At 32.8% G+C, this 18,226-nt stretch overlaps 1 protein-coding gene across 2 annotated transcripts in view; it reads left to right on the top strand.

Annotated features, from left to right (window-relative positions):
- Positions 1-3,788: 3,788 nt before the first annotated feature.
- The window catches only part of LOC129231760 (dermonecrotic toxin StSicTox-betaIB1i-like), a 177,288-nt gene continuing 162,850 nt past the window's right edge, over positions 3,789-18,226 (top strand). For both annotated transcript variants that reach the window (XM_054866129.1, XM_054866128.1), the window contains exon 1: positions 3,789-3,986. The gene's annotated coding sequence lies outside the window, so the exon portion shown is untranslated. The remainder of the gene's footprint in view (positions 3,987-18,226) is intronic.

The following is an 18,226-nucleotide window of genomic DNA, read 5'->3' as shown; positions in this document are numbered from 1 at the left end:
TCATTTTTTTTCCATTTCTGAACCTGTGTGTGAGTTTAGAGAAAAGAAATTACTTAACTCCATGTCAATTTGAGTCTAATAGTAGGATAAAGGTTTTTAAATTGTAACTTACCAGTTCTTCCCTATGGCACGGAGCAGAATCATCCTAGAAAATAACGTTTGGAACTGAAGTAAAGTGGTAACGGACAGTAGGAATCAATTTCTCCTCCAAAATGCCAATAAACACCTGAGCGTTTACTGTTCCTTGCACAAAGTGAAGCTCACCAACTCCTTGATCAGAAATGACTCCCCAAATCATCTGGTATACGGGATGCTTGACTGTGTGTTGAATGCAGTTGAGATGATATTTATCTCCTTTGCGGTGCGGGTGATGCAATTTTTTTTTTTTACCACCACTAAACAATTCAAAGTATATAGGAAAAGGCAATGATTTTTAAATTAAATTTTTCAACAGAATCAGAGTAATGTAATATTTTGAGAAAATTTTTGACCAAGATGATTCTCATCAAGATCAACCCGGTCTGAAAATAACTGGGTATTAGGTTTTAAAATAGAAATATAATATTGTTGTCTGCCTTTTTCTTCCTTATTTCCGTGGTTCCAACTCTTCTTTTTCTGGAAGCACTGCTTTTGTGTCTAATGAACGATGTTCAAGTGGGAAGCAGAGAATTTTCGGAATAGTTTGATCGTGATAAGGATAGATCAGGTTGTTATGAAATATATTTTGGAGCGTATAGGTCATCTTTTTACATTCATTCGGAAAACGATCGTATCTATTCTTTTTGGGAAAAAGAAACTGCTAGCAAACTAGAACATTCCAGTCAGGAAACTGTCATGGTTTGGTTCATTTCCATTAATAAGAATTATCAAATTGATGCATTGTTTTCTGAAGATGCCTTTAAAAATAAACTAATGGGATATTTATTTTTAAACCTTATCTTGGAGGGAAACGTTTAATTTCTGATATACGTATGGTAAAACTTTAAAAAGGTGGTCTTGCTGATTAATTGACGGGCTAAAGAAGCAAAAATAACGAAGATATAGATTTTTAAAAATATGTAAGGCTAACCAACACAGCTATGGCTGCTTTACTATCAGTGTTAAACCGTGGTTAGCTGTTAAAAATCAGGGAGGTTTTTTCTTGTTTTTTGACCTGAAACGTGCACCCCCACACCCCAGCTAGTTTTAGGTTCACTACGTATTTTGTTTTTTATTTTGAGCACACTTAACCTGTTGAAAATATTAAATATCGCAACTTAGTTCGACATCATGTAACATCCGTAATACCAATTAACAAGATGGATCTATCATACCTAAGGATTGAAAATCATCGTTCAGTGTGTCATAGCTAGTTGTTTCGTATTCTGAAGACTGAACTAGCATGGCCTAGCGAAAATATAATTTATATGATATTGATTTCATTCATTTTAATGGTTGAGCTGGCAATAATTTTGTAGAAATACTAACTAAATAAATGCTGTAAATAAATAGAAATTTATAGAAAGCGAATTCCTATTTAACTCACAATGCGAATATAACTAAAGAAAGGTATTTAAGAGTTCATGAATTTGTCCCTTTTACAGTTCTCTTAGTATCTTTTTCCTTCAAATTATAGTTAAGAATTTGCATTAAACTTAAGTTAGTTCTTTTCAGTTTACTAACTTTCGAAAACAAAAAAAAATATTTTCCTGTCTTTGTTTCAAACACAATTTTTTAACATATTTACTCTTTTAAAAAAAGTGAACTAAAGAACGAAAGTAAGCAAAAAATACAGGTGTAGTGATTTTTTTTTTTTTTTTTTGGTAATCAAAAACGCCTTGCCTCTGAAATTAATTTCATCTTTCTCTAATTTTATGTTTGCAACTTGAGGTTTAATATAATTTATACCATGGGGGAATAATGCCTTGTCATACTGCTGATTGATCTAAAATCCCGTTTAAGAGCTTTCCAAATCTGAAAAAAAGTACGAACGCTGATATATTTTACTTGTTTACTGAAATTATTTCTTCCAGCAACCATGGTTTCAGTTTTAGAACATTCAGTTTATTTTAAAACAAAACAGAAATAATTATTACCCTAGTTATTAGATTCTTATAGCTTTTAAAGGTTTCTTATTGCTTTATCATTTTTTACAGTTTACGGCAAAAACTGATCCATAGAAAAAGATTAATAAAATATCCTCTCAATTTTACGGAAAAATTCCTTATCTTTTAAAATGGCTTTGTCTGTCTGCTATTTTACTTTTTGTCTTGCGTTTCAGTCAAATTAATTTCAGTGATAAGACCTTATTTCAGCGAAAATAAACACATTGTTTATGAACTTGGTTTTTTTTTTTTTTTTCTTGGAGCTTATCAACGAAGGCGCACAATTTCTTCCAATCAGCCATTGAGAGAAGTTATTTTCTGAAAGTATACTATATTTTCGTAGTTAATGAAAAACATATCTTTGCAAAAAGCTAAGAGTGTTATTATAGCGTTAGTTACCGAAACTTTGCTTCTTTGACATTTTAAAATGTTAGACATTTTATTCATTTTAATGCCAAAAAGACTTTAAATGATCTACTTAATCTGAAGGATTTTTCTTTTACTTAGCTCACATTCAGCTTGCTTTTTTCTTTTTTTGGACTGATGCCTACCATGGGACTCAAAAAGTTTAGTATTAATTTTCATTATTGGTCTTTGGATTTGTTCATGTGCTGAAGTGTATAGAACAATAACAAGCTGTTTGACTAAATATTAATTTTATTGAATAAATGTTCAATTTATTGCAGCAGTGTGAAAAAAGAACATTTATAAAGTTTTTGCACTCACTGATTCATATGTAACCTAACACTCCAACATGAAAGAATCAGAACTGCTTCATTCGTAAATATACGATGTACTTAAAATATTCATTAGCTTAAACACACCACTTTCCAAATTCTGTTTTCTAACCACTAAGTGACATTTGGAAGCCTCACCTGCCAAATCGACTAACTCCATAAAACAAAATGTTGAGAAAAGTTATGAAGAAGATGGTGTTATCCATAGGAATAAATAGGCCCTCGTGTTACATGTTTTGCCATCAAGTGGTCAGAAATTTACTGAACCAAAACTTTAATATAAGTTCACTTGTTAGGCATTGATAAAGCAGTACTAAAGGAGAAATGAGGATTTTTTCAAAAAGTTGGGTTAATCGGTTTGGCGATTGAGGCATCCATTTATTTCTGGTAGTGATACGTAAAAGCAGGGGTGCCCTAACCTAAGTACAAGGCCGCAACCCCCTCTCAAATAACACGAAGAACCTCCAAGAGAGAGCCCCCCCCCCAAAAAAAATGTCTTCTGGTAATGTAAGTAAGAGCAGAGGTGCCCTCACCTAAGAGCAAGGGCACACTCCCCCTCCCCCTTAAATAACACGAAGAACCCCGCCAAGAGAGAGAACCCTCCCCCCCCCAAAACAGAGAAAAATACCTCTCAACCTCCCCCCCACCTAAAACTTTCAATGGCGCAGCCTGTGCCCTGACCCCCTTCTCTCGAGGTGGGCACCCCTGGTAAACGGATGGGAGAAAATATTTCGAACGAATTGAAGAGCAAGCACTCAAATTATATCTTTCCACAAGGCCACTGCAGTAACTCAGTTGTTTCATAGGTCATAAAAAACCTGAAGGCTAAGCGGAAGAAGTAAAAAAAAGAACTGTCCTTCATTTCATTCTTTGGCGAAAATTGCGGTGAATTTACCGTTGGACGGACAAACCTGTTCGTCTTCTCATTTTGGAGGTATTTGAACAGAGGAGATCAAGTGCAGCCGGCAGCCAACACGTTTATTTCAAAACGTGGTTGTTTTATGAGTAAACTTTCGTTGGGAAAAGTTATAGTGCTCGGAAGAACAAGTATATTTTTTTTAAGTTTGTGAAATTTGTGTCAAAATACGTTACTTTCGTTGCAGTTTGTTCTGTGTGGAGAATTTAAATAAAAGAGTCATCTGCTGGTATTGGATAACTTAGCAAGGTATGTTGAAGTATTGAGGGGAGCCGGTACCCGGTTACGCGTAATGTTAAATTGCTGAACTTTATGCACCATTTTCTCAAAATGTCTTAAAGGTAGAAACTTATAATTTTCAGTGTTTACAAGACATATCTAAGAGTCTACTGAAATGAGATATTAAGGAAATTATGTTTACTTCGTAACTTATAAAATTTTCATCAGTAGTCACTTTTTGAATGAAAAAAAAAAGACCGTTTTTAACCATAAATACAGCTGCTTAGGAAAAAGCGTGAGTCTTAAAGAAAATTTTTTACCTTATTATAATTATGAACGTATAAATAAAATGTGGTGAAAATTTTAATGTAACATACAAAATATTTTTCTAGAAAAAAAGAACATGTGTGTTTTTAAAATTGATGTTTTGAGAAAATTGCTAATTTTTTTATTGCATTCCTGCCATATTTAAGTTGAGATACTTTTAATCTATACATGATAAATATCTATACATGATTTTTTTAAAGGTTTTAGGCTACCAACTCCCCTAAATTCCATATTTATGTATCTGGAAGTTAAAGGCCACTGTAATTCACTGAAACAGAACATTACATTTTTTTCTTTTGTGATTATACTATTGCCATTCATGGACTTCTATGATAAAAGAACAAATTTTTATCATGCTCTAAATGGTTTTTGGGAATTTTTGTTCTACGTCTGAATAGAGTATAAGAAGGTGCATAAGATGGTGTTTAAATTTTGATTTTGAAAGGAAATAGTATATTTTTCCTCTTAGGTACAGTCATAGAAAAAAAAAACGAAACACTCGATCGTATTCAAAGACTATTAACACTAGAGTCACGTGTAAGGTGTCATTGTTTCAGAAATAAAAAGTTCTACATAATTATATTAAAAAATTGTTGTTAAGGGGTCGTCTTCATATTAAAACGAGCATCAACTTCAAATTTTTTAATGAGAACCCCATTTTTTTATCACATATTTGTGATCAGCATCCTTTTTTAACTTTGTATGCAAAGTTTTGTTTGATTCGATCCAGCCGTTACTTCAGAATCGAATTTTGAAAAATTCCTCTCGTAATGTTAAAACGTATTTTGATATTTTTACTCATAACACAAAAACTAGATTAGGCACGGCAAAGATTGTTTTTTTATATCAAAATATGAATCGACCCAATAATAAATACATAATTTACAACACCTAAAATGTAATTTTAGTTTTTTTATGAATTATTTTAATATTTTTTGAAAAAAATATGATCTGAAACCATATTAAATTTTAACAGAAAAACAATCTGGAAGAGCTTTTATGCGGAAATCCAAAATTGGAGCTCAAAATATTCAGTAGTTTTTGCGCTATGCTTAAAAATTCATTTTTTCCTACTTTAGGGGACCGTATACTTTTTTAAAACAGAAATTATGAAAGTTGGTTTCTTCGTGAAAAAAGAAAAAAATTGTTCAACAAAATAAGCAAACCAATTATAACGCGGTTTTTCTATATTAGAGGTTGCCGTCTATGAATTTTTTAAATGCATAAATTTTTTCGCTGTCTCTGCAGAAGAACAACACAATATTGCAACCGTCAGTTTTTTGTGGATATCGTTCAGACATCAATGTTTAAATAATGAGAAACACTACTTCATTGTCTAATAAAAGAATATTTTATAGAACTTTTTAAATTAAAACCGACACTTAAAATACTTTTTTTTTTCTTTTTTTTCGAGCAATCACGATTGCATATTGTTCTCATTTGACTGTTTTTGATGTTCCGTGCCTTTTTTAGCTTGAACCAGAAGCCTCTGCAGCACCACCGCCCACCGTCCTCTGCAGGTGGCGCGGCGCGGCTGCTCCGATCCTGAGCTATCTGCTTCTCCTGGCCGGTGGGCGGTGGTGCTGGTCAAGCTGAAAAAAGAACCACAACATCAAGGACGGTGAAATGAAAGCAATAAGCAATCGTGATTGATCAAAAAAATTAACATGCACAACTTTTTCACAGAAACATACAACAAAACCTCATTGTCTTGCTAGTCATGTTGCAATAGACAGTGTAGAATTAATGGCTCTTTCCGGTGATAATTTACTAAAAGGAAAAATTATTGCCTTGCCAAAATCGGGAAAAAGCACTCGAAAAATAGCCAACGGTGTGAAGTTTCGACTTTAACAGTATTCAGATGGGTGAAAAATATTTGCTCTTAGATAAGTTTACTGTTTTTTAGAAATTATTATTATTATTATTATTTTTTGTATAGTGTTTGAATAATTTTCAATGTGTTAAGATGTAAGAAGGGAAATGTCAGTCGCATTAGTAGGCAACGTGCTTTGAGCTGTATTCTGCACAAAAGTAGTAGTTGTAGCTAATTGTGAACTTCTTTTTTTGACTTCGTCAAAGATTTAACAAAACATTAATTTGCGTGTTAGATTAAGTTGAGTTTTTGTCTATTCTTAACTGTAATTAAAATACTTATTTTTCTTTTTACTTTCTCGGTCATTTTGTCCGTGTATTTCCATTAAAATCATCCTCGCAAGAAAAAGATAAAATTTCAAATTATTTTCATTTTTGAATAACATGGAAAAATATCGACGAAAAAAGAGTTATAATAAATTATTGTTATTAACTACTAGATGCCTATCTTATTAAATGCATGTTTTTCAGAATCCAATATCTGAATATTTGGCTCCAACTTTATGACACTGGAATTAATCCTACTTTCTGATCTTAATCATAAAGCAAACAACTGGCCACACGCACCAGCTTCAAAGGCTGAATGCGGCCCGCGTCTTCACTACGACATAATTGCGGTTTAGTTATCCCCTTCGATGGCCTGCTGTGGGTCTTAATAATGAGCACAACTGCCCTGAACTAGATTTAACCAAACATTGAAGCAGGTGTCATGTCATTGAAGCTGAGAGTGCCTACAAACTGGTGGATGAAGAAAATTTATCTCACCAGTGAGATGCCTTAAACATACAGCAGATAAATTTACTTTACCTACCAGTTTATTCGAACTCTCAGCTTCAATAAGGTGACTTCTGCTTCTCGCACGATTAGTTTCGATTCCAGTCTGAGAAATCTACAGCAAGGACGAAATTGTAGTCTCGACTGGATAGATCAATCCACCTGTCGGGTATGCTGCGTATAGTATTGCTATAGGTGCGCCAGCCTGATATTACAAAAAAATGTTAGTATGCAGGTATATAGTGCGCGAAACAAAATCAAATAATGCTAAGTTTTGTTTGTAATGTTGCAAAATCGAAGAAATGACAAGAATTTAGATTTCGGTTCACCTTGGTTTAAGCTAAAATAACTTTGGTCTTTTTAAATTACGGATTGGACCATCTCGAATCTCGTTGCTAGAAACAGCATTGGGAAATTACTTTCCTAAATTGCTTTTAAGAGACATTACATGTTTAACTAAAACCGCCGATTGTGTTATGCTTTTTAAATAATACCACGCATTATGATCTTTATCATCAAATTTGGATTTGAAACAAAGTCTCTTTTTTTAATTACAAAAAAGCCGCTAGAACTATTACTGTGTTTGTCCACTGTGTTAATTCAAATAACCAAATTTTTCCCAAATAAAGTTCGAGTATGAACGGTTTGCTTATTAACGGGTAATTATATTCTGTTTCTGTTTTATTTTTTAGATTGATACTTCGTTCATTTTATGTATTTAGAGCAAATTTTCACGGAATAAATTGACCTTGCTTCTCTCGAATCTCCAATCTATTTAATGCTGCGTCTTACCACGTAGTGCGGTACATTTTTTATATTTTTGTGTTCGATGACCCAAACTTCTGCCGATGTTCTGCGAAATTCCATTTTACATCAAAAGACTTTCTGTTCATTCCAAAATAAACCTGTAACATAGGTGCAATACATTTATCAAACATATTCACATCATATTTCTAGTTATAAGGTTGCATATTTACATTTCTATGAGGCTAATTTGCTGAATGATTATATAAGCAATCCAATAGGTTCATATTACAAAAGGCAAAAAGTTCCATTACTTTTAATTTGTCATTATTCGATTTACTAAACAACGGTCTATACGATGGACCCGCCAAACCCCATAAATCTTTCTTAGGTTAATCCAGATAGACAAAAATCAATAAATATTTAAATATTTTAACTTTTTTTTTCAAAAAAAAAAAAAAGTTTTCGACTGTAAATCGCTTTTTGCCGCTACATAATCGGCTGAAAAGTATCGAATTACGGAAAAAAAAGAGAACTTCAAAAAATCATGAATTGAGCTGGATAATCTCGATTTTTTAAGTGCTTACATTCCGTTGAAGCCGTGACCTTGAAAGAAGCGTTTTCAATGTGGTGACGGTCCCTAAAACGTTTTTCGTTAATAACTCCTGTTCTACTGCACGGAATGCAGTGAAATTTCGTACCCTGGCTGTATTTTGCGGTCTAAACATAATTATGTAGCAAAAATTAGGGGTTCCTATTCGAAAATCAAGAGTTGGTGCTCATTTTGCTTTGTATATGGTCCCTTATCAAAATTTTACCAACGTAAATTTAAAGAAGACTTTAAACCAAGTCGGATGACACCTTTCTTTCCTTCCTAGCATGTATAATGGCTGAATAATTAAAAGTGTTTCGTTTTTTTTTTCTATGACTGTACAGGCATATATGCAGAGCTACATAAGAATATCATTACAGATCTTTACAGGTACAGCTATTAATATTATTATCGTTTCATACGTACTTTAAAATGTTTTTAAGAAACGTTTGAAAGCTTAAATTCATAAATTAATTTTTTTATATTGTGTCATATAAGTACACGAAGTTCATGGCTATAAGTTAAAAAGTAGAATAAATAATACGTCACATAGTACCATGATGTATCACTTTTATCGTCCGAATAAGAACTATATCCGGATAATCAGACGTTTTGATTTATTTATTTATTTTGCCTTTAATTTTAAGTGCAATGTATTTTAATTGAATTTTGAACTGTTTACCAAGCATATCGTCTCCTCAGAGCAACAGTAAGATATCTAATCCTATAAATAACACTACGATATCTTACTGTTGCTCTGAGGCGACAATACCTACCTATCCGCAGTTTGGGAGATACCTTGGTGTTAATATTACAAAAAGGGGCCGACAACTGCTTAAATGTGTTTCAGTCACTAAAAACATTTTTTTTTTCTTTCAATATTTAAAAAGACTATTCCTTGCATAGAGATTACAATAAAATTTATCCGTCAATTTTTAACTTTCGAAAATGCAGATAAAATGAATCGGGTTTTCGTAATATTTTTTGCTGTTTTCACAATGTAGGTAATGTTTTACCTTTTCTTATATATTTTTTAATTTTTTTTAATTTTTTTCAAACATGTGTTGAACGTAAGCAGATGTCTAAAAGACGCTAATGATAACATGATTCAGAACAAAAACTTTACCGTAACTGATGCAGTTTTTCCTTTGTTTCTCTTATGCTTCAATTATTAGTTCAGATTAATGAACTTAGCTTGTATATGTTAGGTCTATATCATATCTGACTGTTATGACATGACACACGATGTTTTTGTCAAACATTTAATGAACTATTGTCTTATTTGAAAAATAGGTTAGTGTGTAAATCAAATACTTCAGATTCAAAATCGAATAGTTTCCGGGTTATTAAAAGCTCAGTAAGCCGGTCTACACTAACCCAAAGCGCCGTCTCACATCGGATGGAGGTACTTTCAAACCACGGGTAAGGAAATGCTCTCGGTCGGTCTAGAGGGCAAAATAGCAGATAAGGTTAAATTTTCGACCTGAGGAAGAAAGCGGGTTAGTTGAAAGATTTATTGATGATTTATAATTTGCTATATATGCGAGTGTTATCACAAATAACTAAATAGGCTTCAAGCTGATTCATTGCACTTCCTTTGTAAAAGCTCCAAGAACTTCAAACTAAATGCGTTAGCTTCGCCGTTTATCGAACATTAATGCAAAATTCTACTGCTGCAATAAGAGTATTGCGTGTGGCCACAAATAGGGGGTAAAGTAAGTCCCTACTTTGATGAGATTCCTTAGCTTAACTTTCCGGCCAAAACATTTGCGTTAGCTTAAAGAAAGTTTTAGAAAATATCCTTTAATCGTACTCCATAGCTGTCTTCATTTAATATTCAATTGTCATAAAGGAATGATAAAGCACTCAATTAGCTATTTTAGGGTAGAGTTCCTTGAAAAGTACAGGCTGACTTATCCGACATTTTGGTTCCCAGACAGAATTGGATCCAACCTCGTTTCTAGTATTTATAAATACGTTATAATATTCGCTGGTTGCTAAGTCGTAAAATAATTGATGATAAGTTGAGTAAAATGTCACTTAAGGTGAATCTAAAAAGATAACTTTGTTCACAAATTCAACAAAAATGTATCGGGAAATGTTTACAGTAATAAACCTCATTTTCACACCTTATTTGTTTTTAATTTGTATTTAAAAAAAATCGTCTTCATCCACAGAGTAAAATAATCAAACATCGATCAGGCAACACAGCTAAATTTTGGACACCAGTTTACTGCACAATGAGGTTTTTGTGCAAATAATATTTTTTTCGCCAGACAATCTTGGAACCAAAATGTCGGATAAGTCAGCTCCCCTTATATAGGAGCATTATTTTGGGGTTAATAGGCAACACAGATTTTTTAAAAATCCTCTTTTTATTGTATTTGGGCTCCACAGATAGTTTTAGGTATAATACGATGATTATATATCATTTTTTAAATGATATTTACAAAATTTACTGCTTTAATATTTTACAATATTTTTAATACTTAACAATGTTTTTTTAACTTTTAAACTACAATGCTGAGAAAAAATGGTGCACAAGTCGCAAAAATCGAAAGGTTTGCAGCAAAAAGGAGGTAGCTCCAAATATCAGTTCTCAAAAGCTCTGCAATAAAGCTTAAAATAAAAATGTTCCCCTTTTGTATATTTGTGTGCTTCAAAAATTCCCCTTGTATACTTCTCAGTTACAATGCATTATACAAAGGGAGCTATAAAAGGTTAAATTTTTAGAAAATGTGGTATAGTGTTTTAATTTTTATGCGGACCTTTCGAAAGTTTAAATTTTGAGATACCTCCGTTTTGCTGCAAGCGCGTCAACTGTTATTCTCTCCCGGGAACCATACAAACTTTGCAATAATGCAAAATGTTCAAAAAGGTAGATTCCTAAAAAGTATATTGAGTCAGTTTTGACGCAATATTTATTTGCTCTCGTGCCCCCATTATTGAAAAATGCTCTTAAAGTATGCTGAAAATTTAAAAGAAGCGCAACATTTAAAGGCTTGGTGAGAAGTTCAAGCTACCGCACGATATCACCGCCTGCATGCACAGTAAAAAACATCCGAAACGTGTCTATAAGCCTTGAGTATTTGTTTGACTGTGAATACTCTTGACAAAATCCAATTCCTAGAGGAATGTCGCATCTAAAAGGCCCAAGTGCCCCATTTGTTTGAAATCGGCATTCCGAAACGCCACCGATTATTTCCGGTGAACATTTCGGGATTTCAAAAGTTTTTTTTATGAATTTTCTGAGATAATCAAGTATATTTTCAAACAATTATCCTGAATCACTTCAAGTTGCACGAATGCAGACTTCTTACTGCAGTAAGAAATATTTTTAGCTACCAGTTTCAATTTTGATCCGTCCTTTTTGACTAAGCTTCTAAAGAAAGCTATTAAATGTCTGGATTCCTTTGCTTTGTTGGACAGTCGGGCAAGTGAGGTGTTTTTCCCCTCTTAGCACCTCTGCATTGGCTATGATAGCCGTAATGCTTTTTTGGTAAATCAGAATGGTGCTAAGATAATGTTTTAAATCCTAGCTTTCTCTAAAGGGTCCAGAGACACACGACTAGCTTTACTCAGACATATTTCTGAATTCTACAGCAATATTGCAGGATGGAATAAGAAAGGTTACTGATTATATGTTTAATACGTTCCTGTTTTTGCAAGATATGTTTTTTTGCACAAATTGGGCACATCAGCGGCCCATCATTTTACAAGAACGTTTCTGAATTATTTTTACAATGTATGGCAGAACATTTATAAAACTCGTTAAATTTGGCAACTTTTCTTGGAATTTCGGCAGACATTTAGATTTTACACTGCAAAAACAATTCAGAAACGTTCTTGAAAAATAATAAGCAGCTGATGTGCCCAATTTCTGCCAGGAACTTATCTTGCAAAATCCAGGAACTTTTTTCGCTAAAATTCAGTAACCTTCCTGACGTTATCCTGGAAGCCTCCTGAAAATTCAGAAATCGTGCCGTTAAAAGGCAGTCGTCTCTATAGAAAATTAGTGTAAACTTAGGAAGGTATTATATAATAGCTTGGAACATTCCTGTTATCAAGGAAGTTCCAAGAGCATTATTGCAAAGAAGACCAAAGCTAAGCCAGAATTGCTGGTAAGTAACGAGAACTTTACTCGCCTGCAATTCTTGCAAAGCAACGTAGTCCACACTTACTCGCTCCCTTTGGGAGCTAAATTAGCATGGATAGGTCTTGCTTGATTTGAAGCCGATACGCTTTATAAATACACTCAATAATTTTTTAAACTGGGAGCTAACTTAATTTTTCATAACAGTGAATGGTCTGCATTCGTGCAACTTCTAGCAATTCAGGAAATGTTTTGACAATGATACTTGATTTTTCCAGGAAGTAAGTAAAAACCATTAAAATCCCGAAACGTAACACGAAAATACCCAGTAACGTTTCGGAATTATTTTACAGTGTATATTTCGAAAGAGAGGAAATGAGAATAAATAATTTTCGAGCCCTGAAAACATGTTTTGCCTCTCTTTTTCGAATATTTTTCATTAATGCACTTTAGTATGGTTTCCTTGTCAGAAGACATTATATATCTGTTGTATTGATTCCATCTTTTAAGTTACAGTACACAAGTCTCAGTGCAGTTGAAAATTTACTAATATACTCAAAGTGCTGACTTATCTCATATTCAGCTTCGAGAACGGATGGCTCATCGTTTTGACTTAAACTAAACGCAAAAAATCTGCGTCAAGTGTGTAAAATACTCGTAGCTAAAGGGAAAAAATGTTTTTAATTTTAGATGTACAGTACTGAGAAAAAGCGAAACGCTCCTAATTTCTTGAATACAAGCGACGAGTGCCAAATAATTTTAGATAAAATACACTATAAAGTCACCATTTGGGTATTTGGGCTGTTCTAACTCTTCTTTTTCCCAAGACAAAAACTACAGCACATGGTACAGGCTAGAAAAGTATTTCCAGTCGTTTTACTTTTGACCTAGTAGCTAAATGTCAGGTCATCCCCAGAAAATAAATCGTTTTCAACTTTATCAAGTCATTAGTGCGTGTCATTCCAATTTCCATTTCCCGTTCAGTTTCTTCCGAAGTGCCCCCCTTTTTCTGCCAGATTAAGGACATCTTACCTTAAAAGATGACCATATCTTTCATTAAAAATGCGATCACATCACCTTTTTTAGCAACAGCAGGATTCTTAATATTTTTATATGCTACTTTTCTAATATTGCTCCTTTCTACTGAAGTAGATGCAATAGCGGTCTGCTAGTTCGCACCCAGTAACTTTTTTATACGTTATCATTACATTTAGTGGGTGATTTAAATATTCGTGCATGTTCCTTCGATTATCCTATGTTCATTTAATCACTAGGCTATTCAGGATGCCCACAAAAGTGCGAAAGGTTTGAAAAATCATATCGAATTAAAGGCATGAGTTACGTCAGTTCAGTACTGTAAACTACACCCAAAACTTCACTGATTGTTTCCAAGTAACGTTTTGAGATTTCAAGGGTTTACACCATTTTCCAGTGAAAAAAAGTTTTTTTGCGTAAAAGTTTAATGAATGCCAATTTTATTATGTGAAAAATGTTTTGGATACCGGTGTAAAATTATATCACGATTCTTTATTAAGTGTTTCCCTTTCCACTTAGCTACGGCTTCTCCGGATTGGTTGAGTCCCTTACTAATGGCTAGATGCATTCTCCGGATGATGTAGCTTCATAGGAAATGGTTGCAATTTCGTGGTCGCTTCGTCAATAGGTGCGTTAAGAACTTTCCTAGCTAATTAAGAAGGTGCTATTACTGTGTACGTAGATAAGTTTTCACAGAAAGATTATGAGTTATTAGAGAAAAATGATTGAATTTGATTGTAAAGGTTTCTAAATTTTTCAGAAATTATTCACGTTAATTTCAGGAGGGTTAATGACTTTTAGCGAGAATCTCTTTGTTTTTTGCTAGATACGTAATGGTCCGAAATTAAGCTTATAAGCAACCTATTATTTTCCAGGAACTCTCAGCGCTTTTTTTTTTTTATTTTTTTTTACAATGATTAAATCAACAGCTCATCAAACTTGATGCATACCAGTTCCAATTTGTTTTTTTCAACACTGGGTTTTGAGGAATCATTGATTGAACCCTTGATTCGGCATCAAGTGGATTGGACGACCAGGATTTGTTTCTTAATCTCCATATAAGCCCTTATATGCCAATATGAAACTTTTTTGGGGGGGGCACACTTTAGGAGTAATGTTTAAAACGGAAAATTTCAGGACATAATATATCTCAGGCAAAATGATTAATCACTTGTGCAGCAAACACTCCAAACATGATAACCATAGCGTGAGAAAGTGTGCATTCTCATTTTGATGAATACACAATGCCACAAATGAACACACATTGAAATGTTCTAAATATTTATAAAACTTGATAAAATTTCACCTTAAAGTATATGTATATAACATGAACTTAATTTTATGACTGTGTTCAAATTCTGCTTCAAAACCTTTATAGCTCTTCTATAGAAATTCTGAATTTTCAATTTGAACCAGTATGCGTACAAATATGACCTATCACTCGGTCATACATATTTTCAGAATATCAATGGCCTTACCCTAACATAAACTTTCGAGTTTTTACATAGTGTGCAGTCATATCTGTTAAAATTTTAATTCAATGAGCTTTTATATAACAACTTTATGACACAATGAATATTAAAGGGTTATTGATATTCATGATTTTATTGCTACACTTTAAGTTGTACATTCACTATTTTAAGCCACAACGGATTCATTTTGTTTCGATTGGTGCTCGGTTGTTTCGCTGATATTTTACTCATCTCTTTAAAAGTATAAGAAAAAGGTTTTCTAATGATTACGTCAAAACGGAGATGCAGAAACCATAACAATAATCGAGGGTGTATCAAACTGTTACCTTTCTTTACGCGGGCAAAAGAAACTTCTTAAAAGTTGAAAGCAGAATGTTAAGTATTTTGAATCGTAGCTAAGTAAGAAAATCAGAATCTACCAAATCGCATTTCAGTGTGTAGAAGATTTAACAACTTTATAAAATTTTAATTATCCAAAGATGGAGTCATTTCATTTCGTAAAAACTGTTAATAGAGTATGTCCGGCGATCTCGCCCCACCAAAGCAGAAACTTTATTTTTAAAAAAATATAATGACGTAAAGTAAAAAATAGTACATCCGGACTCTTTTAATATAGGTCCAGATGCTGTGTAAAATCTATCATAACCAAACACGACGAATCAATTCTTTTCTTGCAAAACAAAACAAGATTCAAATTTTGGGGCAGATTACCTTGACAATCAGAAAATTCTCCCAGCTTACATCAGGTTAAATGCCCCACTTGAGGTAGCATTACCAAACTTCGTATAGTAAGCAAAAAGTATTAACAGTTAACTTAATTGATGCAAATCAATACGAATCATAATAACGACCAACGCAAAAATTGCTTATTTACGCAAATAAAAAATTCTTATAGCATTTTATGTATGCTTACTTAAGTTTGTAACACATAATAAATTTAGAAATTTGAAAAAGATAGCTACTGTGATTTTTAACATATAGTTCGAGACTCTCAAAATTATTTTACCTAGATTTTTTTTTTTCAATATACTATCTATTTGTTGTAAACGCGAGCCATACAAAATCAAATTTCATTAAGTAGCAAAAAGTAACGTAATACAATTAGCTGTTGATAAAATAAAAGCTTAGTAACAACTTCTAAGAAATAAATTTAAATAATACACTTTTAGAAATAAAATCAACTGCGGGTAGCATCGCTGCGAAGGAAAATGAAAATGATGCTAAATTTTTTACTTCTTTAAAATTTTTTAATCTGTGTGTACAGAAATCCACCGACGGAAAACGATCCCGAATCACACCAACTCGGAGTTACGAGGTCTCTTAATTTTTATCACATGGCAAAGTAGCAAAGCATTACAGTGCTTTCAGTACTTCAAAATGAAAATTAAAAACTTAAAATTTTTAATCATCGGACAAGAGAAAGCAAAACAATTCACGCAATTTTTTCTTATGCCACAGAATTTAACGTATAGAGGTATTTTTACATATAACGCTTTCAAAACCATTTCTTCATCGATCTGTATTTTCGCTGAAGTTTCAAAAGTTATACCAGTTTTCTCAACATTAGTTTAATTATCACCCATCCACTTAAATTACGCTCATTTTAATGACGGCATCAAAATAAAGTAACACTTACAAAGCACATTTAAATATCCGTTGAAATTCTCATTCAAATCAACATGAATTTACCTCTTATTATGCAAGAAACGCTAGAAATCAGCGAGTAACGTGTTAACTCTTATAAAGGCAAAGAGGATATTTATGTCAAATGACAGATGAAAACGTTGAAATGGTAATGTTTAGAGACTGCAACAGCGAAGTTTAACGGAGGGTAACAAATACCTGACATAAAAGGGAGAAAATCTTTGCTTCTGCAGAGTGGAAACGGTTTCACTTAAGTGCGAAAGACATTTAAAAAAAGCAATACTGCAGTTTTTAGAAAGTTATAAAAGTAGAGTAGTATTTTGCAGACTGTAAGAAAAATATTTTGAGAAAGCTCTTGGATTTGGGAGCTTTCTTATTTAATTGAGCTTTGAATGAAAAAGGAATGGCTCGCATGCTACTCCGTTGGTAAAAAAAATGTAAAATAAAATAATACCTTTGTGCAAAAAACAAATGGACCTGAACAACGTTAATGAAAAAAATTAAAAAAATATATTTGTGCAGAGAAGTAAATAGCATTCAACAACGTTTTAAGACGTGTATGCAGTAAGCTGCTAATTTTGTGCTTTAAAAGGTTTTAGATAACTATCAACGCTGATGAAGTTTAACTGTTACCAATTCACGTGTTTCAGATTTACAAGAAATCTCTTTTTAACTGTAGAAGATGCCGGATTATGTACCAGTTAATAAACGAATTTAAAGAGCATCCGACTTCAGACTTGTTTGACTTTGAATTTTCAGGTTTTGTCGGATCTTTCATCCAACCTCATTTCTTCTCCACTGAAAAAAGGATCCCTATAAATCCAAAATAAGTGAAATTTTTAATTTTCGTTAATGTTACCTGTATCGATTTTGTGTATATTCCTAAATATGGTTAGATAGGTTTGTTGTATTTATTGTATTTTGTTGTTTGTTGTATTCATAAACGACTTGAAAAGCATCCGACTTCAGACTTAATGGACTTTGAATTTTCAGGTTTTGTCAGATCTTTTATCCATCATCATTTCTTCTCCACTGAAAAGGGGGACCCTATAAACCCAAAACAAGCGATTTTTTTTTTTAATTTTCTTTAATGTTGCTTGTATCAGTTTTGTCTATATTCATAAATATGGTTAGTGTTGTCCGTTCGATAGCTGAGAAATCATTTCACATAAAGGATGAAGACTGTATTCACAAACACAATAACTTTAATAACAATTAACAAACACACATTGCATATCAGTCGGTGGTTGTTGCACCGAGCTCTTACACAAGCTGCTCTGCCAACACAAACGTTCGATTTAGATACAAGAGTTAGGTATGTTGTATTTATTACGTTATCGTGTTTATTCTAATTTATGTATATGAGTAAAATTTGTAACAAATTTTTTGAAAAATGCATGGTAAATCAAAACTTGGTGCGGAATACATAATGAGCAAAGAAAGTATGTTGTTATAAAGAGGGGTTCTTAAGAGGAGGTGATGACAAAGTTTTTTCCCGTTTTCATTCAAATATTTTGATTTTTCAAAATTCTAATTACCCGAAAATGGTTCATATTTCCTTGTTAGTTTAGGTATGATTTTTGCGACTTTTATAAATATTATTTAAGGAGTCTCTTTGCATTTCGTGACTTAGATTTGTGGTTATAGTTGGATGAAATGAATCCATGTCCGTGAGCAAAGCGGGTAAGTCTTTATTTGTGCAAATTAGCTTAAGGCT

The sequence above is a fragment of the Uloborus diversus genome, chromosome 10 (genome assembly GCF_026930045.1).
Source record: "Uloborus diversus isolate 005 chromosome 10, Udiv.v.3.1, whole genome shotgun sequence".
In the NCBI taxonomy this organism is placed as follows: domain Eukaryota; kingdom Metazoa; phylum Arthropoda; class Arachnida; order Araneae; family Uloboridae; genus Uloborus; species Uloborus diversus.
This window is presented reverse-complemented; position numbering and strand designations above follow the sequence as displayed.